Source organism: Manis javanica, chromosome 7, assembly GCF_040802235.1.
Source record: "Manis javanica isolate MJ-LG chromosome 7, MJ_LKY, whole genome shotgun sequence".
Classification (NCBI taxonomy): Eukaryota; Metazoa; Chordata; class Mammalia; order Pholidota; family Manidae; genus Manis; species Manis javanica.
The window spans coordinates 109,533,780-109,560,824 of NC_133162.1; positions in this window are offsets into that span (position 1 = coordinate 109,533,780).

A 27,045-nucleotide genomic window follows, 5' to 3' on the forward strand; every position below is an offset into this window, starting at 1 on the left:
GGGAAATTGACTTCACTGAAATTAAGCCTGCTAAGTATGGACATAAGTACGTTTTAGTTTTTTTAGATACTTTTTCAGGATGGACAGAGGCTTTCCCCACCAAGACCGAGACAGCCCAGACAGTATCCAAAAAGATACTTGAAGAAATATTTCCAAGGTTCAGAATCCCCAAGGTAATCGGTTCCGATAATGGACCTGCTTTCGTTGCCCAGGTAAGTCAGGGATTGGCCAAGATCCTGGGGACAGATTGGAAATTGCATTGTGCATACAGGCCCCAGAGCTCAGGGCAGGTAGAAAGGATGACTAGAACTCTAAAAGAGACCTTGAATAAATTATCCATAGAGACTGGTTTGTGTGATTGGTTAGTCCTCCTTCCCCTCACTTTATTTCGAGTCCGAAACACTCCCGGCCACTTTGGGCTAACACCCTTTGAGATAATGTTTGGGGCCCCGGCTCCACTTGAGTTGGCTCACCTCCATGCATCCCCTGAATGTGTAACTAATAAGTTTCTGCTTGAAAGGTTACGGGCCCTAGAAGTTGTACAGAGAGAAGTGTGGGCCACCATCTGGGAAGCCTATCGGCCGGAGGACCTGTCAGTGCCTCATCAGTTCCAGGTGGGAGACCCCGTTTACATAAGGCAACACCGAACAGGAAACCTTGAGCCTTGGTGGAAAGGACCCTTCATCATCCTCTTGACCACTCCCACAGCCATGAAAGTAGATGGCATCTCCTCCTGGGTACACGCTTCACATCTGAATAAAGCGCCCCAGTCGGACTCGGATTGGCGAGTAACTCGGACTGATAACTCCCTTAAGCTTTGCTTGTGTAGAAAGAACTATGTTATTAGTGATTCTGATGCTCCTGCTACTTCCAATCCACCAGAACCCTAACCCCCATGAACCCAGGTTACTGACATGGCAAATCATTACCCCAGCTTCCCACCAAGTAGTAGTCCAGTTAACAGAACAGCATCCTAGGAGAACTTGGTGGCCTACCCTCACTGTAGACATATGTACTCTCTTCAAACAAGACCCTTGGCACGGAGGTAGAATAGGGAGGCCAGGATGTGGATCTTGGGCTTCTATGAAAGAACTCCAAGATACCTGCTTCTATGTGTGCCCAGCCCCCTCAACCGATCGTGCCAAGGCCTCACAGTGTGGTGGGCAGACAGACTTTTTCTGCAAAAATTGGGGTTGTGAGCAGACTGGGACATGCTATTGGCTAACACGGAAGTCTCCTCCAGGCCTTATAAAGGTCCAACAGAGCACCACTCACACCCAATGCATGACTAATCCCACCTGCAACTTAATTGACATCTCCTTTACAAATGCAGGAAAAAAGGTGACAAACTGGGAAATAGGGCTTATGTGGGGACTACGACTTTACCAGAATGGATATGATAATGGAGTCTTTTTTATGCTCAGGCTTAAGATAGAGACCCTTCCAGCTGCACCAGTAGGACCCAATACTGTCCTAAGAGATCAGCCGCGTCTCCCAAAGCAGACCCTAGTCCTACCAGTGGACACTGCCACCATTTCTGCCGTCTCCACCCTTGGCCAAGTAGCCCCCTTTCCTGGCACCGGACAACGCCTCCTCAACCTTCTCGAGGGGGCTTTCCGGGTTTTAAACACCACCAACCCTAATACTACCGAATCCTGTTGGTTATGTTTTTCCTCTGGACCTCCTTTTTATGAAGGACTGGGGTTGTTGGGCAGCTTTAACAATACAACCAGCCACGAGATCTGTAGTTGAGGCAGCCACAAGATGCTGACTCTGACCGAAGTGACTGGAAAAGGGAAATGCCTAGGCACAGTTCCTCCCACTCATAAGAATCTGTGTAATGAGACCATACCCATAGCCTCCTCGGGTGAAAACAGGTATCTAGTCCCTCCTCTTGAAGGATGGTGGGCTTGTAATACTGGACTGACCCCATGTGTTTCCACCTCCACCTTCAATTCTTCCTGTGATTTCTGTATTATGGTCCAGCTAGTGCCTAGGCTGATGTACCATGATGATCTCTCATTTGTAACAGAATTTGAACCCAGACAGAGATTTAGAAGAGAACTAGTCTCGCTGACTTTAGCCGTGTTGTTGGGAGTAGGAGTTGCAGCTGGAGTAGGAACGGGGACAGCTGCCATCATCCAAGGGAACCAACATTATGAGGGACTGAGGGCAGCTATTGATGAAGATTTGAAAACTATAGAGCAATCTATTACTAAACTTGAAGAGTCCCTAACTTCTCTTTCTGAAGTAGTGCTGCAGAATAGAGGAGGACTAGATCTACTGTTCTTAAAAGAAGGAGGATTGTGTGCAGCCCTAAAAGAATGCTGCTTCTATGCAGACCATTCCGAAATAGTAAGAGATTCAATGTCTAAACTCAGAGAAAGACTAGATCAAAGGAAGAGAGAACGGGAGGCTAGCCAAGGTCTATTTGAATCTTGGTTTCGATCCCCATGGCTTACAACCCTGATATCCACCCTGACGGGACCCTTGCTTATTCTTGTATTACTTCTCACTTTTGGTCCCTGTGTTTTAAACTGGCTAATATCCTTTGTTAGAGAAAGAGTGAGTACTGTTCAGGTACTAATGCTGAGACAATAGTATCACTCTCTTACTTAGCAAGAAGAAACAAGCATTCCATGATTGGAATATCCAAAAAAAGAAAAGTGGGGAAATGTAGAATCTAAGCATTTAGTGAAGACAGCAGGTTAGCCTAAGCACAGCCATCTTAAGAAGCCCAGAGGCCATTTTCTGAATATGTGACTCAGAAAGGCCTTGAAAAACAAGGTGAAAAACAAGTTAATCAATCATAAGCACCGACAGTAGTGACCTTTAGTCAGTTAACCTTGTGTGGGTTACTCATACATACCAAGAAACCTCCCTAACATGATCTTATCTTGCTAAATTCCCAGGATGTGGCACCAGCCTGAAAAGTTATGTGCTTATGGAAAAATACTGCCTTTTTGAAAATGCTATATAAACCCTTGGCTTTGAGTGCTCGAGGTCCTTGTTGAGACCCGCTGCGTCGGGCTGACACTTGGACCCCAGCTAGCTGGTTTCTGAATAAATTCCTCTTGCTTGTTGCATCAAGAGACGCCTTTCGTGAGTGATTTGGGGCGGCGTCCTCCTCTGAGAGAATCCAACATAACCATAGTCATGATCATAAATACATGGAATTTATTCATAAATTTTTCTGAAAAATGCATATTAAGTCAGACATTGTTTTATCAAGCAATCCAAATATTATTTTACTTACAGGATGATAGTCAAACTATAAAATTAAATCGACTTTTTGAAATAGTTTGTGTACATCTGTAAAATAAAAATAAATGAGCAAAGCTACTGTATTTCCTTCTCTGTAAAAACAGTTTACAATAAAAATAAAGAAATATTCTCTACTGTGTACACAAATAAATCATTTTGCAGATTTACTGGCTTGTGTTTATTTAGTTCAATGTAGTATACTTTTTACAACAGCCATGTAAAGGGACCCTCTCCCATTCCACCCAATACACATATACATTGAGGCAGATAGTACAGGTGCTCATATAAATAACAAGCTAGGAGTCAGCCATGATATTGGTATTAGCAAAATATCTGAAGAAATCACCAAAGTGGAACTGGTGAGTGAGAAAAAAAAGATCCAGAGCTTATGACTCTTTAAATGAGTATGCTAATGAGGCCAGGGAAATAAATTATATACTGACTCAGAGCAATGACCTTTGCTGTCTTTCAGAAAGAACCTCAGAGGGAAGCCCAACTCAAGCCAGTTCTTGTATAACAAAGAGGAAAGAAAACCAGAATAGATGTATTCTTTTGAAATCATTTCTATGATAAAAAAATCATCTCAAATAACTGTCTGTATTGATTAGACATGAGCATCTTTATCTTTAATGAAGAACATTCCTGAAAGAGAAATCTGTCTAATTTTCTGCTTTGACAAGAAATTGTGTTGGTTAAATAATTCATCATAAATGAAGGTGAAAACCACAGTTTATATTAAGTGAAAGATATTGGCTTTAGCAGGGGATGAAAAAATTGACAGAGAAAGATATCAAATTCTTCATCTTTACCAACAATTCTTCATCTTTACCATCTTTAGTGAATTAGATGATCACTAAGTTTTCTTGTAACTTTAAAATTATGTGAATTATGTACATTATTAAGGAAATGTAGTTATATAGGCTATAGAAGTTGCAAAGATATCAATAACTATATTAGCATCTGACTTTTCTTCTACATTATGGTATATGATGTAGATGGTAGTAGACAAAAATTTTCTGTGGAGAGGGTGAAAGAAAAAATTATATCTGCAAAGCTGGTAGGTCAAGGTGGTAAGTGATTGAGGACTTATCAGTCACTAAAGTCTATAGTTAATAGAACCCATGCATTTAAAAATTCACTGATGTAATTTATAGGTTACAATGAAAAGCATTTGGTCCAAAAGGTAAAATGTAGCCCCCTCACCAACCAGTTATACAAATAGGAAAAAAAAATTTTTTTTTCCACAGTAACTTTTGAACTTGAGTGCTATGAGCGAGCAATCACATATAATTTCATATAATTTCATTCTCACACTCATGTTCATCAGTGCTATTAGTCACAGCAGCAGCTTCCCAGAGGAAAATGAAAATATATAGAAAGGTTTGCTTTTAAAAAACGTCCATTGCCACCTCTCTCTCCCTCTCTCTGTGCCATACTACATAGTGAATGCCAACTACATGCCAGGATGTGAGCTCTTTGGATGACCTACTTAAAGTCGGCTTGCACTTCGTCAGTTCAAAATCAAAGCCTCGTGTGGCTGAGCGAGGACTCCGGAGGTCGTTTATCTCAGACCCCTGCCTGGAGGAGCTACTGCTGTAACCCATCCTAGTCTGAGGTTGGATGAGGAGTCATTTCCAAAGGACCCCAGTGTGCTATAGAAGCTGTGCTGTGACTCAGTTCTCTGTATTCTCCTTCGCAGTCAGGGCCCAATCAAAGTTCCTGAGAGGTGGAAAGGCCACCACATGTTCAGATTTTCTGCCTTTCAAATGTACTCGAAATGAGTTCCTCACAATGAGCGGCCATTTAAAACTTCCCAGGCTACCTGAAAACTACAGATTTAGCTGTTCCTTTAAAGAACTAAATTCCACTTGATGTATAGAGTCTTCTTTCTTTTCCTTATAGTGTCACTTCACTTCACCAGTCTTGCATATTCTCTCCATGTTGGGCATTTAGTGGATATCATGGCATCATTTCTTCATTCATTTCCCCTGCAGATGAGAGTTGTGCATATGTGTGAGTTGTTTCTGATTTTGTCATAAAAAAAGTCAAAGGGATGCTAAACCTTTTAGAGAATTATATATTTAAACATTTTAGGGAATTAAACTAGAAAGATGTATCTTTTCTCTCTGACTCATGTAGAAGAGAAAGTAGGCCAAATATTGGCAAGCAACATTTTTACTCATGCTTTTTCATGCTTAGAATCTTGAATTTGGATAATTTATGATGACAAGAAGGTGATGGGTAGATTTTGAATTTAAGATCTGCCTAAATTAGTGTGGTCTCCAGCCTGCATGTTAATCATAAATGTCTTAGATATGATCCAGTTTTGTAGTACCCAGGAGAGATGACAGAACTTTTTGACCACAGATTCTACTTTAATTATTTTTCTGACAAGTATAGGTAGGTAGGTAGATAGATAGATAGATAGATAGATAGATAGATAGATAGATAGATAGATATTCTAATTTTTCTGAAATATCTTTTGAGAAATATCTTTGCACTGAGAAAAATGATCCTTCATCACAGACTGAACCTGTCTCCAAATCCAGGTATTCAAATCATGGTCACCAATAGATACCATGGATCTTAAGAGGGGCAAGAAGAAGACCCATTACTAATTCTTTATCCATCCAATCTAGACTGATAAAATAATTAAAAATACCTCCTAGAGAACACTGGCTCCTCATTCATTTTGCTCTCAAGAGTAAAATAATCCTCTCAATTTAAAGGTAAGAGTATGATGCTATGTGTTAAGCCAGATTGTTTATAAGAAGCCACTTTCCAGTTGTGTCTCTGCTGCACATACATCCAACACTCCTCTGCTGATAGATTATAGGAAGGAGGGAAATGCGACTCTGTAACAAAACCCTGGGATCTGCTTAGTAAAGGAAGAGGAATCAATAAAACACCCATTTTATGACATTCTTTTGGAACTCAGATCAGACCTCCTGACTGGAAAGAAAGACCTGAGCTTCATTCACACAAGAGTATTCAAGGGATTCATTTAACCTTTCTGAAATATGGGTGCTTCTGTATATAGTCTGTTTGACTTCTGCTTCTAAAAATGTTTACAAATGCAGTACATTATAAAGGTAGCTTTTACATCTGCACAAAAGGTAATAAATAGTGGTACTTCCTTAAAAAATACACAGTATTTTGTATTACATATCTTAATAGTTAGCAAGCTTTTTTTTTTTCTCTGTCAAGGGCCAAATAATAATTATTTTTGGTTTTGCAGGTTTCTGTCACTACATTCAATTCGATTGTTATAGTGCAAAAAGAGCCATAGACAGTACATAAACTAACTGGCATGGCTACATTTGGCTTACTCTGAACCATATTTGGCCAGTGGGTTGAAGTTTTCTAACCCCCTCCTTAGATCATAAAAATTTAAAGAAATATCAAAGATTTAAATGTAAAGTAATAAAATTATAAAAGTACTGGAAGAAAACTTGAGTGAAAAATCTAATGTAAATGTATGTCAAATGTCAAAATATATTAAGTATCATCTCAAATCCAGAAATCAAAAAGAAAAGAATAATGAACTTGATCAAATAACATTAAATTAAAAATAAGCATGGAAAACACTAAAAAACCACCAAAGTACAAATAATAAACTATGGAAAAATATATATGCAACTCATAGACAATAGAGTGATATCCTTACTATGTAAAATAATTTTCTTCTAAAAAGAAAAAGGGCAAGAGATTAAGAGAGACTACATAGAAAATAAATATAAATGTATCTTAAACATATGATGCATATGGTGAGTCTCATTCAGAGTAGAAAAAATTGAAGTTAAAATGACCAGGAGTTAACACTTTTCATTTCTAAGATTGGCAAAGACCAAAGGTTTAATAACCTTCAGGAGCGTGTATAGAAATAGGACCTCTTCAACATTGCTGGGGTTAATGTAAATCAATGTAGTTTCTATGGAAGGCAATCAATGTTTCACTTAACCTTTTATCAAAAACGTTAAAAAAAATGTATTGTTGATGTATACACTTTTTTGCTGACATTTTGAAACTTATTTTGAAGTTTAAAATTTATGTGATAAAAATATAATGAAGCAATAAAAATCTTTATGTGAATTAGTTAGTGCATAAAGCATCCACAGACAATTAAGCCATATTTATTCACTTCCTCATAAGTCATTGCAGTTTCATGAAAAAAAAGATTTGTAAAGTAATGTTAAACTCATTCTTTGGTTATCTTTCAACTTGCATTTTAAATGACAGCTTTGCCTAACTCTGATATCACCTAAAGGTAGTGACATATTAACCTAATTTCATGTAGTGTTAATTTATGAAGAATTTCTAACTTTCAAAGTAGTTTTGACTATGAATGCCCTGGTGGTTATGCTTTTACATTTGAATTTCTTGTGTTTTTTCACTTGTTTTTTTCAACAATTCCATAATTTTTGATAATCCTGCCCATGAATCACTATCTATAAAAGCCCCAGCTAACCACTTTTAATTCACAGTGATCACGCAGCTTTGTCTGGCATTCTTCAGGAGAGTTTGTACTCTTATCTTCAACTTGTTATCCTCATATTGTTGGATGGATGGTGAGGTGAAGAAAAATACCTTCCAAATGCTTAGATACTGAAGACTGGAAAGAGCTGGAGCTAAATGGAAAGCTGCTTGCTTTTCATATTAACAATACGGGATCCTATCAGACAAGCTTCCGCTGAAAGTTTCAGCACTGAAATGATCAGATAAGATACATGACTCAGAAACATCTCAAACAGATATGTGAAAGCATGATTTGATGACAGACTACAGAAAAAGGTCAGTTAGAAGGCTATTACAATAGCCCAGTGACAGGAAAGAAGATGATGACTGGAAACAGAAGAATCAGGAAATTGTTAAGTTATGAGGCCATATGAGTGTATGGGGAGTATTTATTTATATGGGTTTTATTTTGCCCACTCACTTCAATATCTATAATAAACAGCATACTCACTGCTGATAGGTAACTGTATTCACTTTCGGGAGAAGAGTTTTCACCAAAAACACATTCCCCATCCAGTTTGAACAACAAAGCTGTCATCTGCTTAGAACCAAGGCCCTTTTCTGTGATGAAAAACTGTAAGCATTAATGTCACAATAAAAGCACAATAATTTACAGAGAATACTAAATTGCTGCTAATTCATAAAATACCTCATATTTCAGGTAGATTTTGAAGCCTTATCATTTGTACTTTCCCCATGAAAACTAGTTTCCATTAAATCTTTAAATGAAGGTATTGTTGCCAACTGCACAAATACTACTTGAAGCACATGGGACCTTTGTAATCTTTGAGAATAAATTGTTTTCAGCAAACAATGAACACAACTTTCACCTAGATGAGATGTGTTACCTAAATGCAGCCATTTGACTGGGTAGCGCATTGCGGGTATTTTTTACTTCATTAATAACAGACATCAGCAACCAGTCCACTTCTCTTCTTACCTTTTCCTAAGTCAAACAGGCACACTGAACACAAGGAGTAGTCAATTTGTTTTTCCATCTCTATAAAATGTCCAGATTTACAAAACAGTGGGTTTCTTGTCCCCAGAGATGTTGTGTGCTTAGTGAGATTAATGCAGAAGCAGTTCAAACATTAGTTAGCAGATCAGCATTGATGAGCTATAAATTTCTGTGATTCTTTGTCCTGAATATAATATTCAGTATGATCAATCAGAGCTAGTAAAATGGAGAAGTTACAGGTTGGGACTCTGGGCTAAACTCCAAGTTTAAATCTAACTCCATCTCCTGAGATTTAGTTGACTGTGGACAAATTATTTAATCTTTCAATGCCTCAATTTTCTCATATGCAAATTGTGGCAATTGTACTTCATATGGTGTTTTGTGAATATTTGATGACTAAATATATGTAAAGTGCTTAAATATGTCATAGCACATAGTAAACATTTAGTAAATGTAGTAATTATTATTTTTAGTTTTTCCATTTAGGGACAGAACTGACTGAGGCCATTAGACAGATTGCTGACTTTTGAGATGGATCAAAATTAATTTCATAAAAATGCCTGTCTCTGAAAATTTCTCATTCAGATAGGCTGAAAAGTTGATCTTATTAGGATATATTGGTTAAAACTCCCTCTAGAAATAGTAAAAGCAGGCTTATAAGGCAAGGATCACCCTGGGAAGAAAAGTTATCTGCTGCAGGAACAATGATGTCCATATCTTTCAAGACATTTTTCATTCTACTTGACAAAAGCTTTTTGTTCTTATTTTGTTACATGAACCCCAAAGAGAGAACTTTCACTGTATTGTGATTGTACTGAGCTGGTCATGCTACCAGCTCAAACCAGAGGGGGATTCTGACTGCTCAGAGAAGCACAGAAGACATGTTGTAAAGACTGAAACTAATCAGTTTGGAAAGGAAGAGCAGAAACCAAATTATGTTTTGGCCCTTTGCTTCACATAATTCAGCATAAGAAGAAGCCCATTCTTTTCTTGAAAAACTTCCACAAACATTGCCCTTCTCATTTGATCAGAAGGGAGCAGAAACTTCTATTTTAATGTCTTTTTTTTTGCAAGTCAAATGGCACTATAAAGAATTGAGGGAAGGTTAGGGAATAATTTAATGATGAATAGAAAAAGAGCTGTCTGCAAAGAGCATCTATAGGAATCCCCAGAGGTTACTCAAGGGACCACAGTGGCCTGACACATTTTTTTCTTTATTAGATTTCTTATTTCCCAGTAAGAATATTGGTATTCATTATTCCATGAACTTTGCTGCTGTTCTGTCTTTGTGTAACTTCAAATACATTCCTTTTGTGAGTTCATGAGTTTTACAGTTAACTTTGAATAGCCAAGCTACGTGAGAGAGTAAAAGAGAATAGGGAAAATGCATATCTTCAAATATCATTTCAAATGAGAAGGTAATCTTTCACCATGCACAGTACTGTGGATAGCCCATTCAATAACCTATGGGAATTAAAAATGGAAACTTTCCAGGCAAGTGCAGCCTTACAACAAGAAAAATGGTAATGCAAGCAGAACTACCACTAGCCTGTTGAGTGATTTTTGCAGTGACCGATCTATACAACCACATATGACAACTTACACTTTGAAGAAAATGAAATTTGGTTTATCGATTCTACTTAGTAACTTGACAGTAGAGTTGCTGCTAGGAAATTAATTAGCAGTTTAATTTAATCAAATACATTAAAAATATTTTAAATGATTGAATGATACAGTATCCATAATCCTACCATCTTCTCACAACTGTTTCTGTTTGGTATATTAAACATTTATCAACCTTATTATTTCTACTTTCCACCAAAATGCATGTATTTGTTTTATTTTTCTTAATATTACCCACAAGTATCTATACATATCCCATATAAGCTTTTTAATTATCCTCTTGATTAATTGATGAGATTCTATTTTAGGTAAATAATTTACATATTTCATGATTTGATTCTTAGTTTGTATAATTTTATTTCTCAATACTCACCTTTTACACTGTGATCTCAACTTGTTATTTCAGTATAATTATCAAGATTTCTTTCTCTAAAATGTGTTATTCTCTTAGTCCAGAAAACTTTTCCTCATTTTATACCTCTGATCCCCATATTTTTTCAAGTTAATCCTACCATCTACCATGTCTTTGTTTATAAGTTATTTCCTATAGCAGATCCTATCAATCACCCAATAGCCAAATCTTACTGGATCTTACTTAAAAATAGAAATTCCTTGATTTCAGAATGAATATGGCTCCTCTTCCAGTACCAGTAATGAGTCATTATGAGATAAAGTTAATCATGGAAATCCCATTCCCTTATATCAGAACCTTACTTTATTATACTCTCACTAATGCAACACATGACATCATTCTGGAAAATGCACTAGTGTATTCTCACAAAAAGACAGAACTTATTGAGGAGGAAACCTGTGGACCCACACCATCCTTTTTCCCTTGAATGTGGTAGTATTGACTGATAGCAACATCAGCATCCTTAGCCAGGACTGAAAGCCAGCATGCTGAAGATGACGGAGCAAGAAACAGAATGGCGTATTTGATAGTATCACTGGTGACTTGATTATAAAACCAAGCTTTGTTCCAAATATGGCATTGCTTACCTATTGTCTAATTTTGTGATTAATTGAGCATATTTATTTTAAATAATTGTTTTGTCTGATAACTAATATTTTTATTTGTTAGCATTCCTAATCAGATATGTTGTTATTTATCATCAACTCCACTCCAATTTGTTCACTTCATTTGAATAACCTACTCTGGTCTCCCAGGTATGGGCTGCATGCCACTGCTAGGTGATTAAATGGCAAAGTGCTCTTCCCTTATCCAGGAAGTTATCATAAAATAAGATTGTATATTCATCTAAGTGAATAAACTACTAATCCTTATGTTAGAGTTTGAGAATATGAGTATGTCTCTTTTGTAATATTTTATCTTTGGCATCTCACCCAGGGCCCAGGCCATAATAAATACTTTTTAAATATTAACTAGAGAAACAATTGTACTGTTTGGTTACTTTCTCTCCTTTTTTTACTTTGTATGCCACTTTATAATAATGGCTATATACCAGCACCCTAGGACAAATTTTTAGCATTAGAATTACTGTATAGAAGACTGTGCACATTTTGACCATTTCAAATTTGGACCCTTATTTTGACATCATCTGCTACCCAAAGTTGGGCCAAACTCAAGATTAAGGACAGAGTCCTCCACCCTGCCAAGTCTATCCAAGATTTTAGACATCATTTACATTTGGGGATCCTCAGAGCCACCCTTAACTCTGACCAGCTGACTAGAAATTTGGAGGCTCCCACAGCTACCCTTACATTTGAAAACTTTTCCTCACAGTATTCAGGAAAGCCCTAGATAAAACTTATGGCCAAAGGATATGAAGTAGAAACATACATGGGGTAGAATGTGGGACTGGGAAGAAGGTTCCAAATACAAAGCTTCTGTATCTTGATGGATATGTTACCCTCCTGGCACTGAAGTGTAGCCACATGGGCATGAAATATTGCCAGACCAAGATGCTCACTCTAGTTTCAGTGCCCAGAGATTTTATTGAGGCTTCCTTAGGTAGGACAATTGATTTATTACCCACATGGTTGAACTATCTCTAGTCTAAGGCTCTGGAGGTCAGGCTGATTTCAAATGGCCCAAAGCCTCAACTCTCCAACATCATGGTTAGTATTTCTGAACTGGCCAGCCTCTGCAGTAGGTCATCCCTTAAGCATGAATTTTCAGCTGGGTTCTCATAAGCCTACCACAAGTGATCTTGTTAGCTAGCATAAGCTCTCAGATGTGGTCCCAGAGGCCCATCATGTGCAATAAAGATACTCCATTCATTCAGGAAATTCCAAGGGTTTAGAAGTTACCTCCCAAGAGCCAAGACAAAAGCCAGACCTCTCCTTGTGAAGACCTCTCCTCTTCACTACACATCTGTCTAATGATCTCTCTCTTACTCTTTTTTTTTTAATAGATACTGGATTATTGTAAGTTAAAATGTCTCACTGTAATAGTAACAGAGAAACACTGACTGCCTTGACAAAAAGATCATTCAAAATAGAGCAATAGAAGAAATGGCACACCTGGATGACCTGCAAGTTGGATCATGAGCCTGTAACCATTTCTTTCTGTCTAATGACATTTGATTAATAGACCTCCTATCCAGGTTCCTCAAAAAACTAAAAATACAAATACCATTTGACCCAGGAATTCCACTCCTAGCAATTTACCCTAAGAATGCAGCAACCCAGTTTGAAAAAGATATACGCATCCCTATGTTTATCGCAGCACTATTTACAATAGCCAAGACATGGAAGCAACCTATGTGTTCATCAGTAGATAAAGATGTGGTATATATACACAATGGAATATTACTCAACCATAAAAAGAAAAGATATCCTACCATTTGCAACAATGTGGATTGAATTAGAGGGTATTATGCTCAGTGAAATAAACCAGGCAGAGAAAGACAAGTATGAAATGATTTCATTCATTTGTCTAGTATAACAACAAAGCAAAACTGAAGGAAACAAACAGCAGCAGATTCATAGACCTCAAGAAGGGACTAGTGGTTACCAAAAGGAAGGGATTGGGGAGCGTATGTGGGGAGGGGGGAGAAGGGGATTAATGGGCATTATAATTAGCACTCACTATATAGGTAGGTCACGGGGAAGGTAGTACAGCACGGAGAAGACAAGTAGTGACTCTATAGCATCTTACTACTGCTGATGGACAATGACTACAAAGGAGTGGGAGAGGACTTGATAATATGGGTGAATGTTGAAACCTCAATGTTGCTCATGTGAAACCTTCATAAGATTCTATATTATTGATAACTTGATTAAAAAGACAAAAAAATAGACGTCCTCTCCATGACCAATATTATATACCTGTGGGTAAGAAAATAGCTTAGCAATGCAGAAAAGGGAATGCATTCTCTGTCGCACAAGAAGTCACAATGCAGCAAGAGCTTCTCAGCTTATCCTCACAGCTCGACTCAGAACACAGAGTTAGGATTCAGAACTGTGAGTGTCTCCTTCCAGATGGCTTAAAATTTGAAAATGCATCAGCCTGGTATGGGCTGATCCAATCATGCTGATAATGCCTTGCCATGGGACAATAAACAAGGACATCAGAATCTGGATAGCTGAGATGGTATCTAGATAAAGATCAGCCATCTGGCTGCTACATCAGGTCTTAGTAGCTTTAGTTGACCCTTCTTTCTATCCTGTTTTTCTATTCATAAGCTCATAACTGACATTTCAACTGGTATAGTGTAGACTAAATATCCGATGTCTCACTATCCCAAGAGCTGGAACAAGGATTTATAAATGCCTAGTTCCTTATAGAGACATATTTTGTCTCTCATTAATACATCTATTTTATAGTCAATATTTTTTATATGTCTGTATTGTAGAGAAAATATTAGTTCACCTAAAAGACTAATAGGGATGATATGAAATGCTGATAAAGATCATAGACTTGTCAGAAGAACTAGTCTTTAGGTATTTCTCTGAACATTTTTAATTCTCAGATTTATCAGCTATAAAATAGGAACAAGAAATGGTCTATACCTCAAAAGTCATTTATAAGAATTGATAGATAATAAGGTAAATTGTTTAGGTGAATATCTGACTCATAATAAATGCATAATAAATAATAGCTGTTGGCATATGTTGCATAACATTTTTTAATGACTAATGTTAAAATATAGAAAGACAATGATAACCCTTACTCTAGAGTTTTTTGACTCACAGTGTGGGACTCCTACCAATTGGCAGTCTAAATGCAGCTCACAGATCTTCAATCAACTTCTAAAATATAAATCTAGCCACCTTGTTGAAAGTAAGGAGGTTATCATGTTAAATGAAAATATCTAGAAGAAGGTAATCGAGCTTGTCAACACCCCTTTAGTTTCCTCTACACCAGATCAGAAAGCAGGTATAACCTAAAGACAGATAGGGACTACCACTGTTTCAATCATGCTATAATCATTACATATTAACCATGTTAAAGCATTATCTCACAATATCTACATATAGATCATAACAATATCCATATTGTTAAAGCCCAGTAGCTACACCTATTTATAATGCGTAACAATAAACTCTATTAATCATGTATCTTGATTCTTATGTACTTAGATTCTTAGAAGCAATTTGTTTTTATGGACAGGGTAGTAGTATGTTTTTTTTCCTGATAGTCCAGACATAACTGTGTATATACCCCTAGATAATGCCAGAACAATTTTCACAGGGATAGGTAATATGAAGCTGCCCATAGGCCCACAACTGACTCATTACCTTGAGGACATGATGAGCTTGGCTGAGAGCGAAACAAGTGAAAGTACAGACTTTCAGCTTTTATAACCACCTACAGGGCGGTAGATGAACTCCTGAGCCATTCTCCTAGCTCAGCCAACAGCTATTATTTACTAGGATCTGATAAGGTCTGAGAGACTGACCTTTTCATAGTGGAGACCATGAATCAGAATTGCAACCAATCACCCTTTTTTTCAAATGTCCTTTCATGTATATATAGTGACTATGCCCACTATTTCTCTATGACTGGAGTTAAGTATAGCATTGACAGAGGCCATATGTGTCACATAGCCTAAAATACCTATTATCTTGCTTTTTATAGAAAATGTTTGCCAACTCCTGGTTGGACTGATGCAAGCTCCTCATCACAGACTGTATGAGAAGGATACACAGACTCTATTTTGTGTATATTCCCCTTGATATTACCAGGACAGTTTTCACAGGGATAGGTAATATGAAGCTGCCCATAGGCCCACAACTGACTCATTACCTTGAGGACATGATGAGCTTGGCTGAGAATGAAACAAGTGAAAGTACAGACTTTCAGCTTTTATCACCCTTTGGTAAGGAAGGATACCAAAATGAGAAAATGTAGAAGAGATGAAGTATATGAACAGATCAGGCACCACAGGAAGCTTTAAGGGAAATGACTGTGTCACCCGAGCTGTAGTTTGCCCAGTTTTCAACTCTTGTTTTGAATGTCTTATGCTACTTCTTTTGCTTTTATGAAATAATGATCTTTACGTAGTGAATGCTCTGTACTTATCAAAACATTTATGTTAATTAACATGTGGAAACATTTTAGTAATAAGATTATCGTGGACTTACACTGTAAAATCAATTCATAACATATGGATTATATCTAATTATTACAAAAGAAGAGAATTAAATGAAATTATACTTTTAAGAGTTAGAGAAGCTCTTGCTAAAAAACTACATAATAAAGGAAAATAAAATTAAGAGCCTGGCAAATGCAGACTTCTTGGTGAAAAGATAAGTTAGCACTATGATGTTTTTAATTACCAAATATTTCAAGCATTAATAAAAGATGAAGAATAGTCAAGCAATGCTGATATACTCCTGTACATCATTTTCCTGAGGTCTATTTTGTAATAAAATAAAACATTCCCCATTACAGGTGAATATCTATGAATGACTTTACACTTTTATTATACATGTACATATCAACTAATGACATATAGTATTATATTCAAGGTTTAAAATTGTGTTTATATATTATGCTTTATGTATCCATCTTTAAAAATGTCTTAAATATAACTTATTGAAATCCTTTCACATTGAAGGATACAGTTCTGGTTTACTCATTTTACCTGTAGTATGGTCAATTGTCATATGACTAACATTAATAATCATAGCTCACAATTCACAATTATGACTTGCTCACTATGTACCCAGCTGTACTCTGAACTCTAGTGAACTTAGGCTCTGCAACAAAAGCATGAGGTTAGTGCAACTTTTACCGACATTTTGCAAATGACAAAACTGGAGAGTAGAGCTACATTCTGTCCACAGTTGACAGAACTGAACTTCAAACACTGGCACTTTGGCCCTAAAAAATAACAGTCACCATGACAAAACCACCTGCCTTAATTACAATTTAATTATTTCTTCTGCTGTTGATAAGAATTTAGGTTAGTTATGATATTTACTATTAAACATAGTACTATAATAAATACGTTGGACCATATTTTCTCTTATCAGTGTGAAAATTTCTCTATGTATATAGTAGTGAACTAGCTGAGTTATATGGTATATTTACCTTCAACTTCATTAAATACTGAGAAATGGGCTTTCCAAGTTAGTTGTGTGCATTTAAAATCTTTTCAACATATAAGCAAATATGCCTGCTATTTGTAGATTTAAATGTTTTCTTCCTAATCTAATGAATTAAAAGTGATGTATTCCAGCTTTTAAAATAATTATTTATTTAATTACTAGGTAATTCGAGCAAGTCTTTATATATTTATTGATAATTCATATTTCCACTTAAAAAAACTGTTCTTTTCATTTGCATATGTTCCCATTGCTTTTACTAAATCTTAACTAAACTGTGGGGCTTTGAAAAGCATATTCTAAACACAATTTCTTAATTTGTTAAGTTATGAATACATTTTCTAATGCTATTGTTTGCCTTTATTTTTATTGTGAGTTTACTTCAACAGAACATTTTAATTTCAATATAGTCATATTCACCCATTGTGATTCCAGTTGTCCAACACCAAATGCTATGTATGGTATACTTTTTCCCAACATATATGTGTAACAGTAACAATATTATTCACAGCAGTAATAGCACTATAACTCCATTTGGATTCCCAGACCTGATTCTAAGAGTGTTTAAATATGTGTCTTCCTGCATAAAACTCTGGAGGGAAAATAACTTCCCATTCCGGAGTAAATTATCTTTGAAGCTGAAATCAGTCAAAGGGAAAAATAAAGTGAAAGAAACTCATTCATTGTTCACAAGCAGTAATTCACATCTGCTCACCTGTCTTTCACAACCCAGCTGTATAAACGGACTCCATCAAACCTCTTTGGTCCAGATATATATAGCCTTGCTCCCCCCACACTTGTAATCACCTATTGATATGGGATGGACTACTTCTCTCTACCCCTTGGAAACACCCATTGATATGGAGATGCACTAAGGCCAGGTGAGAGATTCTGGAATTATTGCAATTTTACCCACACGGCACATACTAGCAGCAAGCAATTCTGGAATACCAGCAGGGTGTCGGAGAACTCAACTAAATACAAATGCTATCTTCCCAGAGACAGCACCAGATTCCCCAGATTAAGGGCTCCACCCTACAAGACTGCCATTACCCCTGAATCAGGACACCAGTCACAAGCCCCAGGCAGTAACCTATGCTTCTGACCTATGGGCTACAAACTGGAGGTTCCCATGACCTCCCCCTTAGGTTGGATTGATTTGCTAGAGCAGCTCACAGAACTCAGGAAGACACTTACATTTACCAGTTTAATAAAGGACACTGTAAAGGGTACAAGTTAACAGCCATATGAAGAGAGACACAGGGCAAGGTCCCAAATCAAGGAGCTTTTATCCTAGTGGAGCTTGGGGCCTGGCTTGGTGGCACATGGAGGCCATCTGGTTCCCCAAGCACAGGAGCTTTCTCCAAACAAGAAACAGGATTCAACCGAGAGGAACAGGCAAAGCAGAGGAGAGAGAGAGAGAGATTGAGGGAAGGAAAGAGGGAGAGAAACAAGAGAGGGAGGGAGCTAGAGAGATATCGGAAAGTCCTCATTAACATGACAAAACACCTATTTCACCTTTAAGACTCTGCAGTGTTCTCATGAAGGGTGGATGAAGACTAAATATACCTGGGAAATATGTATTTGGTCATATTAATGACCAAATATATATTTCTTATAACTCAATATACTGCATCCATTTTTATGGCTATGTTTTAGTATCTTATTTAAAAAATAAGTTTCTCTTTACAGTCACAGGTATTATTTTGCATTTTTTCTAAATTTTTAAAATAACATTTTCACATTTAGATTTTCATCATCCTGTGTTTTTTTCCAGTTTTGTTGAAAAAGAACTGACATACATTACAGCATAAATTTAAACTATACAGCATGACAATTTGATTTATATATATTGTGAAATGATTACGAGTTTCATCTAACATCCATCTTCTAGTTATTTACAATAAAAAGAAAAGATAGAAGAATAAAGGGAAAAAAATTCTCCTTGTGATGAGAATCTTAGGATTTGCTCGCTTAACTACTTTCCTAAGTACCATTATACAGCTGTGTTAGCCACAGTAATCATGTACATTACATTCCCAGGACTTCTTTATCTCATATGTAAGTTTGTACCTTTTGACCACTTTCCTCCAACACCCTTTTCCACCCTTCCCACTTCTCTACCTCTCACCTCTGGCAACTACGAGCCTGAGTTGGTGCTTTTCTTCAAGTTTGTGTTTCCTGATTCTGCATATAAGTGAGTTCAGACAGTACTTGTCTTGCTCTATCTGACTTATTTCATTTAGCATACTGCCCTCAAGGTTCATCCATATGTCATCATAAATGGTAGGATTTCTTCATTTTTTTTATGGCTCAAAAGTATTCCATTGTATGTATATGAATTATATTCCATTGTATCTATGAACCACAACTTTCCATCCATCATCCATTGATGGACAGAGGTTATTACCATATCTTGGTTGTTGTAAATAATGCTCATATGAACATGGGAATGCAGGTATCTTTCTGAGTTAATTTTTTTCCCTTTAGATGTATTCCCCAAAATGAAATAGCTTAATCATATGATAATTCTATTTTTAACTTTTTAAAAATTCTCCATACTGTTTTCTATAGTGGCTTTACCAATTTGCAATCCAAATAGCAGTGAACAAGGGTTCCTTTTTCTCCACATCCACACCAACATTTATTATCTCTTGTCTGTTTCTAATAGGTATGAGGTGATATCTCTCTGAGGTTTTAATTTGGATTTCCATATGACTAGTGGTGTTGAGCAAATGCCTTTTATATATCTTCTTTGTAGAAATGTCTAAACAGTTCCTTCACTCATTCTTTAATTGGATTATATGTTTGGATATGTTTTGAGTTGTATGTTCTTTATATATTTGGGATATTAACACTTTATGAAATACACAGTTTGCAAATATTTTTCCCCTTTGTAGGTTGTCTTTTTACTTTGCAGATGACTTCTTTAGTTTGATGCAGTTTATTTTTAGTTTGTTTTTCCAAGTTAATTTTTCTGAGTAGTGTAAGATGTGTCTAGTTTCATTCCAATTGTTAGAGCACTAACAATTAAACATACTTTTCTTCATTGAGTATTCTTGGCTCCCTTGTCAAATATTAGTCCACTGTATATGCTTGGGTTTATTTCTGGGCCATCTGTTCTGTCGTTTTGGTCTATCTTTTTGTTTTAATGCCACTACCATATTGTTTTGATGACAGATTTATAGTATAGCATAGCTTAATATCAGAAACTGTGGCCTCCTTCTTTGCTCTTTCTTAGGATTTCTTTGAATATTCAGGGTCTTTTGTGGTTCAATATAACTTTCAAGGTTTTTTGTTTTTTGTTTTTGTTTTATTTCTGTAAACAATGCCACTAGAATCTTGATAGCGATTACATTGAATCCATAGGTGACTTTTGGTAGTATTGCCATTTTAATGATTTTAATTCTTCCAACCCATGAACATGGAACATCTTTCCAATTATTTATGTCTTCTTCAATTACTTTCATCAATATCTTATAGCTTTCAAAGATCATTAAACTCTTTAGTTAAATTTATTCTTAAGTATTTTGTTTTTGATTCAATACAAATGCATTAATTTCCTTTCTTTTTCAGAAATTTCATTGTCAGTGTATAGAAATGCTGCAGATTTGTATGTGTTAATTTTGAATTCTGCAGCTTTACTGAATTCATTGATTTACTGTAACAGTTTTTTGTTTAGGATTTTTTATATGTAAAATCATGTCTGCAAATAGAAATAATTTTACTTCTGCCTCTCCAATTCTAATATTTTTATTCTTTTTCATTCCTAATTACTGTAGGTAAGACTTCCAGTATTATAGTGAATCAGTGTGGTGAGAATGGACACCATTGCCTTGTTCCTGATCTTAGAAGAAAAGCTTTTAACCATTCACCAGTGAGTATGATGTCAGCTGTGGCTTTGTCATTTCTGGCCTATATTATGTTGAGATATGTTCCTTTTATGCCTAATGTTTTTTCATCATGAATGGATATTGAATTTTGTCAATGCTTTTTCTGAGGCTGGTTTGCCAATGTTGAGCTGGTTATATGATTCTTTCATTCATTCTATTAATGTGATATATCACATTGACTGATTTGCATATGTTGAACCATCCTTGCATCCCCAGGAAAAATCCCAGTTAATCATGGTTGAATGATCCTTTGAATGTACTGCTGAATTTGGTTTGCTAGTATTTTACTAAGAGCTTTTCAGCTTTATTTATCAGGATATTTATCTATAATTTTCTTTCCTAATAATGTCCTTTTCTGTTTCTGTTATCATAATAATGCTGGCCTTGTTTAATGAGTTTGGAAGTGTTCCTTCCTCTTTAAGTTTTTGGAAGACTTTAAAAAGGATTGGTATTAATTCTTCTTTAAATTAATTCACACATCTGGAGCATGATGCCATCTGGTCCTGGGCTTTTCTTCATTGGAAGACTTTTGATTATTAATTTAATCTCTTTATTAGTAACTGGTCTATTCAGATTTTCTATTTCTTCCTGATACTGTCCTGCTAAGTTATATGTTCCTAAGAATTTTCCCATTTCTGTCCTGTGTGCTTTTCTAGATTGTGCAGTTTGTTGGTTTATAGTCATTCATAGTAGCCTCTTATGATCCTGTGAATTTCTGTGGTCTCAGTTATGATGTCTCCTTTTTCATTTATAATTTTGTTGACTTGGGTCCTTCCTCATTTTTCCTCAGTCTAGCTAAGAATGTGTCAATTTTGTTTACCTTTTCAAAGGAACTTTTCTTAGTTTGGTTTATCTTTTCTATTGTTTTTATTTCTCTATTTCATTTATTTGTTCTCTAATCTTTGTCATTTTATTTCTTCTGCTAACTTTGGGCTCAGTTTGTCCTTTTTCCAGTTCCTTAAAGCTTAAAGTTAGGTTGTTTTTTTGTATCATTCTTGTTTCTTAGTGTAGGTGTTTATTGGTATGAACTTTCTGTTTAATGTTATTTTTGCTACATCGCTTGAGTTCCGGTATTTCTGTGTTTCCATTTGTTTGTCTCAAGAAACATTTTTATTTCCCTTTTAATTTATTATTTGATTCATTGACCAGTCAGGAGAATTTGTTTAATTTCCATACATTTGTGAATCTTCTAGTTTTACTCTTGTTATTGATTTCAAGAAACATGCCATTGTGGTCAGAGAAGATACTTGGCTGATTTCAATTTTCTTGAATTTTCTCAGACTTATTTTGTGGCCTAATATGTGCTCTATCCTAGAAAATGTCCAATGTAGGCTTGAGAAGAATATATGTTCTGCTATTATGTCTGTTACGTCCATTTGGTCAGTAGTGTTGTGCCATTCTTCTGTGTCTTCATTAATTCCCTGTCTGAATGGTCTACCCATTGTTGAATGTGGGATATTAAAGTCCTGACTGCTGTTTTATTACTATTTATTTCACTTTTTAGCTCTTTTAGTTTTTGCTTTATTTATCAAGGTGCTCTAATGTTGGGTGTATAAGTATTTACAATTGTCATATCTTCTTGTTACACTGACCTCTTTATCATTATGTAATGATATGCTTTGTTTCTTTTTGCCTTTTTTGAAGTGTATATTCTCTAAGTATAGTTACTCCAGCTTTTTAAAAATTTTCCATTTGCCTGAAATGTCACTTATAATTTCCAAGTGCCACTACATATAGGGGTATTGAATAGGTTATGCAGCTTTCTTTATGCTCTTGTTCGGTTCCCTGAGTAGACAGGCTGAAGGCTGATTTCAGTGAAGACTGGGGCTACAGATAAGATTCCCTGCCTGAGTATAGCAGGAGAAGCAGCTCTGAAACCAATAAAGACCTTTATTTGTTGTCTTAATTCAAGCCATCCTGCACCCCAAGTTCCCTGGCCAAACAGTGCCATTTGCCTTCTACTGAAAGCTATTGGTTCTCTCTGCCCTTCTGTCAGTTCAAGCACTGGTTGGCCACACAATTTTCATGGGTTTTCACCAGCCCTTCTGTCAGATGAAGCTGGAAGATTTTTCCAGCAAGTGGAATTGTGTCTTAGATCCCTTGCTTGGGTGGATGTGGGAGGGGCCACTGCAGGCTACTCTTAATTTTCAAATAGTCTTTCAGGATGGAGAGGCTGAGAACTACCTTCAGCCTTGGCTGTGAACCAATTTATCTGTCTGTGCAAGTATGGAAGGCCTCCACACCCACTACTAGCTCTGTTCTGGGGTCAGCCAGCTCTATCAGCCATCTCTCAACTTGAGTACCATTGGGCTATATGTCTTCCAGAAACTGCCAACCCTTCTAGTAAGATGTTGGTATCTTGTTGATCTCATTAGGAGTTGATTGTTAAGTATTGTGTTAGATATGTCTCCAATTCCTTTCTGAACAATCTGGTGCAATCACCTATTTAGTAACACTAAATGATAAAGTCATTATTTGCACATTCATTTATATTCTCCCTTCATTGTTTATTAAAATTATAGATTGATAGGTTTATTTTTTAAGCTCTTAATTTTGTTCTACTTTATGTTTTTTATTTACTATAGCTTTATAATTAATCTTGATATGTGGTAAGATGAGTCTTCCCTCATTTTGTTAGTCTTCCTCATGAATAGCTTGGGTATTCATAAGCACTAATATTTCATAAATATTTTATAAAATCTTTGTTACGGTACCAACTAGAGTCTTTCCTCCCATGATCATTGTATATTTCTAAAGTAAGTCATTCTAATTCCCATGGAGTTCTTCTTTTCTTCTCTTTTTTTTGTCTTGCAGGATCATTGCTTTTCCTGTGTTTCATCTATGCCCAAGTGGCTATTGTTTTCATAATTGGTATTTTTTATATGAAGTTTTAAAAAATCTGCTGTTTACTAATTTGGAGGCAATGGAGATATGGCACTCAAATACATTTTCAAGAAAGAACCCATTGTATAGAGTCACTCAAACAACAGGCTTGAGTCATTGCACCTTTGGGATCCATTGCATTGTTTGAGTCAGACACTCTCCCTAGGCAGCTCCCAGCCAATGACTGAACATGATAGACATACTAGGGCCTGGTGCTGATTGTCCTGTATAATACTCCCACAGGCAGTCTTTGCCCTGGAACTCCCTGTTGGGCTGCCTGAGGCTTTTTCAGAGCTGCATTGTCCTTTGTGGCTTCCCTTCCTATTTCTTAAAATTTTTGAAGAAACAATATATTTCATAAAGATAAGTTAAATTTAAAATAATAAAATATATTTATAGTCCAAAAACCTCTTGTTCTGCTACTTTAATAACCTGTAACCTCATTGTCATCACCACTGTATCATCAGAATGCATAAAATGATGTATCTTTCCTGTCCTGGGATTTAATTTATCATACTACTTTTCACCAGAGAGAATGAAGCTTCCATGAACCATGGGCAAAAGCATTTGGCTACATCTCTGTCTCAAGACCATCTTCTCTTTCTCAACCCATAACACATTTTTATATACAATTAGAACAAACATAATGTGTCAAAGAATTTAAGTTCATATTGTTACCAAAGGGAAATTAAAGAAAAATATATGAGATCATTATAATGCATTCATAAATTTCATATTGTCATATATAGAGAAAAATAATACAAATTAATTAAGCTAAGTGATATGAACACTGCAACAAAAATTCAGTTTATACCCAGTTACTGATGCAAACATTTATTACCACATATCACATTAAATATTTCAAGATATTTGTTTTGATATTTATACCCTAAAGTGTGTGAACCTTCTATGTGGTGGTTTCCTATGATACATAGCATGTGAGTGATATGGTAAGAAAAGTGGTAAAGGTTTTCATTTCAAATGCTAGAGCCCACAGGCGCACACACATATACACAAATTCACATAAGCCTTGAAGTTTAGCATGAGCCTCTGAAACCAAGAAAACAGCCTTGGCTATCAGCATAAATAGATATTGGAGAGTTGTTTTCCTAAGCTATTTATTTAAGGGATACAATTTCGATCCTACCCTCCACCTCCATATTTGTCTTCAGTGTTAATGGCAACAAGTAACTCAAAATTTGCTTATTGCCTAAAAACCAGCTACCAATACCTGCCTTCATCCTCCTCCAATTGCTTTCTACATGTTGAAGAAGCAAATATGGTTCACATGGCTCTTGTTTAGATTATCCTGTGAGTAAGGGGCTCATTTGGAAAGTCTAGATATGGCAGGACAAAAAATAAAAGGTTGGATTTGCTTGGTTAGGGTCTATAAATAAATCAACACCTTATGAAAGAATAACATTTTCCTTGTTTCGTTTGTCAGTTACATGCTCTGAGACCAGAAAGCTGACAGTCCTTTACCATGCAGCAATGACAAGAAAAGGTTTTGTTTTAAAAGGGCTTTTCAACTTTAAATGATTTTTCAATTAGCAGAAACATTGGCAAAGGATTTTAAAAAGCAATGTCTTAAAGATTTAATACAAAATCCACACAATAATCTTGCAGATATGTTTGGATATGTTCAAAAGTGGATTTGTTTTTTAATGCAGGCCAGAATGTAGCCACCCATTCCCCACTGTGTTTTGTAATTCCAGACTTTTATAACCAAGATTCTTAAAAATAAGAGATTAGGGAAAGTGTCTCAGCAGATGTATCCTATATGTCAGGATAGATAGATGATAGATAGATGATAGATAGATAGATAGATAGATAGATAGATAGATAGATAGATAGATAGATAGAGATGATAGACAGAAATATCTCTGTTTCTTCATTGATCAATATAATTCCAACTCACTAACACTTATTAGGTGAATTCTCAGACTTTAGACATTTCAGTTTAGGATAATGTTTATCACTCTTCCTTGCTTGCTAGCAATTGCAGAAATAATTGTATCATATATTTGACAATAAATAAGTTCTAGGAAGCAGTTTGAGGGGCAGTTACTCATTCTACAGAAACTCACATACAAAAAATTGGAGTTGATCTACAAAAGAAAATGGATTGATATTGCAAGGGCTAAAACCAACTGCAAATTCTATGCCACCTGTAAAGAACTAGTTCCTGATCCCCTTTCTTAGTGTCCCAGCTTTTCTATGGTGACAGAAAAGGTAGCTCTCAGAAGGATCTGACTGCTTTGTGTAAGAAGTAGGGCATTCATGTTATAGTAAATCTTCCTTCACTTAATAGTAATAATTCATGCCTGGTGTAACAGTAGTTGAGATTATTATGTTTGTTTTTAGTAAACCAATATAGAAGAAAATTTAATCCAAATAAGTAATGGAACAAAGATCATACCTGAAATAAAACATTTTAACAGATGGGTAGGAATTAGAAGAGGGCAGTGTTTACATGTAGTCTTCCCCAATGACCCTGAATCAATATAAATGGTTTCATCCTATGTGGATAATAACAATGGTAAAAAAAATTTCCTTCCAGATTAATTGGTGCCGGATGCCCCTGTTTTAAGTGGCATGGCCCAATGCTACAGAATTTGCTACTATAATGTGACTGGTGTTTTACATGAAACTGTTTACAGGCATGCCTTGTTTTAATCCTCTTTGCTTTGTGGTGCTTCACAGACACTGTGTTTCTTTCACAAACAGGGTTTGTGGCAAACCTTTGGTCCAACAAGTCTATCAGTGCCAATTTTCCAACAACTTACTTTGTGTTTCTGCATAGGCTTAAAGCTAGACCACTTGAACCTAACAACTGAACTGTGAATTCAAAGGAACAGTTCTTGAAGGAAATTAAAAGTGTTACTCCAGTGGGCAAATGATAAGAAAGTGAAACAGCCTTAGAATACTGAGATGGAAAAATTTCTAGTTGTTTGGATAGAGCGCAAACCAAACACAACATTTTGGTAAGCCAAAGCCTAATCCAGAGCAAGATGGTAACTGTCTTCAATTCTGTGAAGGCTAAGAGAAGTGAGTAAACTTCAGAAGAAAAGTTAGAAGCTGGTAGAGGTTGGTTAATGAGGTTTAAGTAAAGAAGGCATTTCCATAACATGAAAGTACAAGGTGGAGCAGAAAGTGCCATCAGATGTCGAAGCTGCAGCAAGTTACCCAGATGATCTAGGTGAGATGGTTAACAAAGGTGGATACACTAAATAACAGATTTTCAGTATAGACAAAGCAGCCTTCTCTTGAAAGAAGGTGAAGCCAGGAATTTCATAGATAGAGAGAAGTCAGTGCCTGGCTTCAAAGCTTCAAAGGACTGGCTGACTCTTGTTAGGGTCTACTGCAGCTAATGACTTTCATTTGAAACCAATA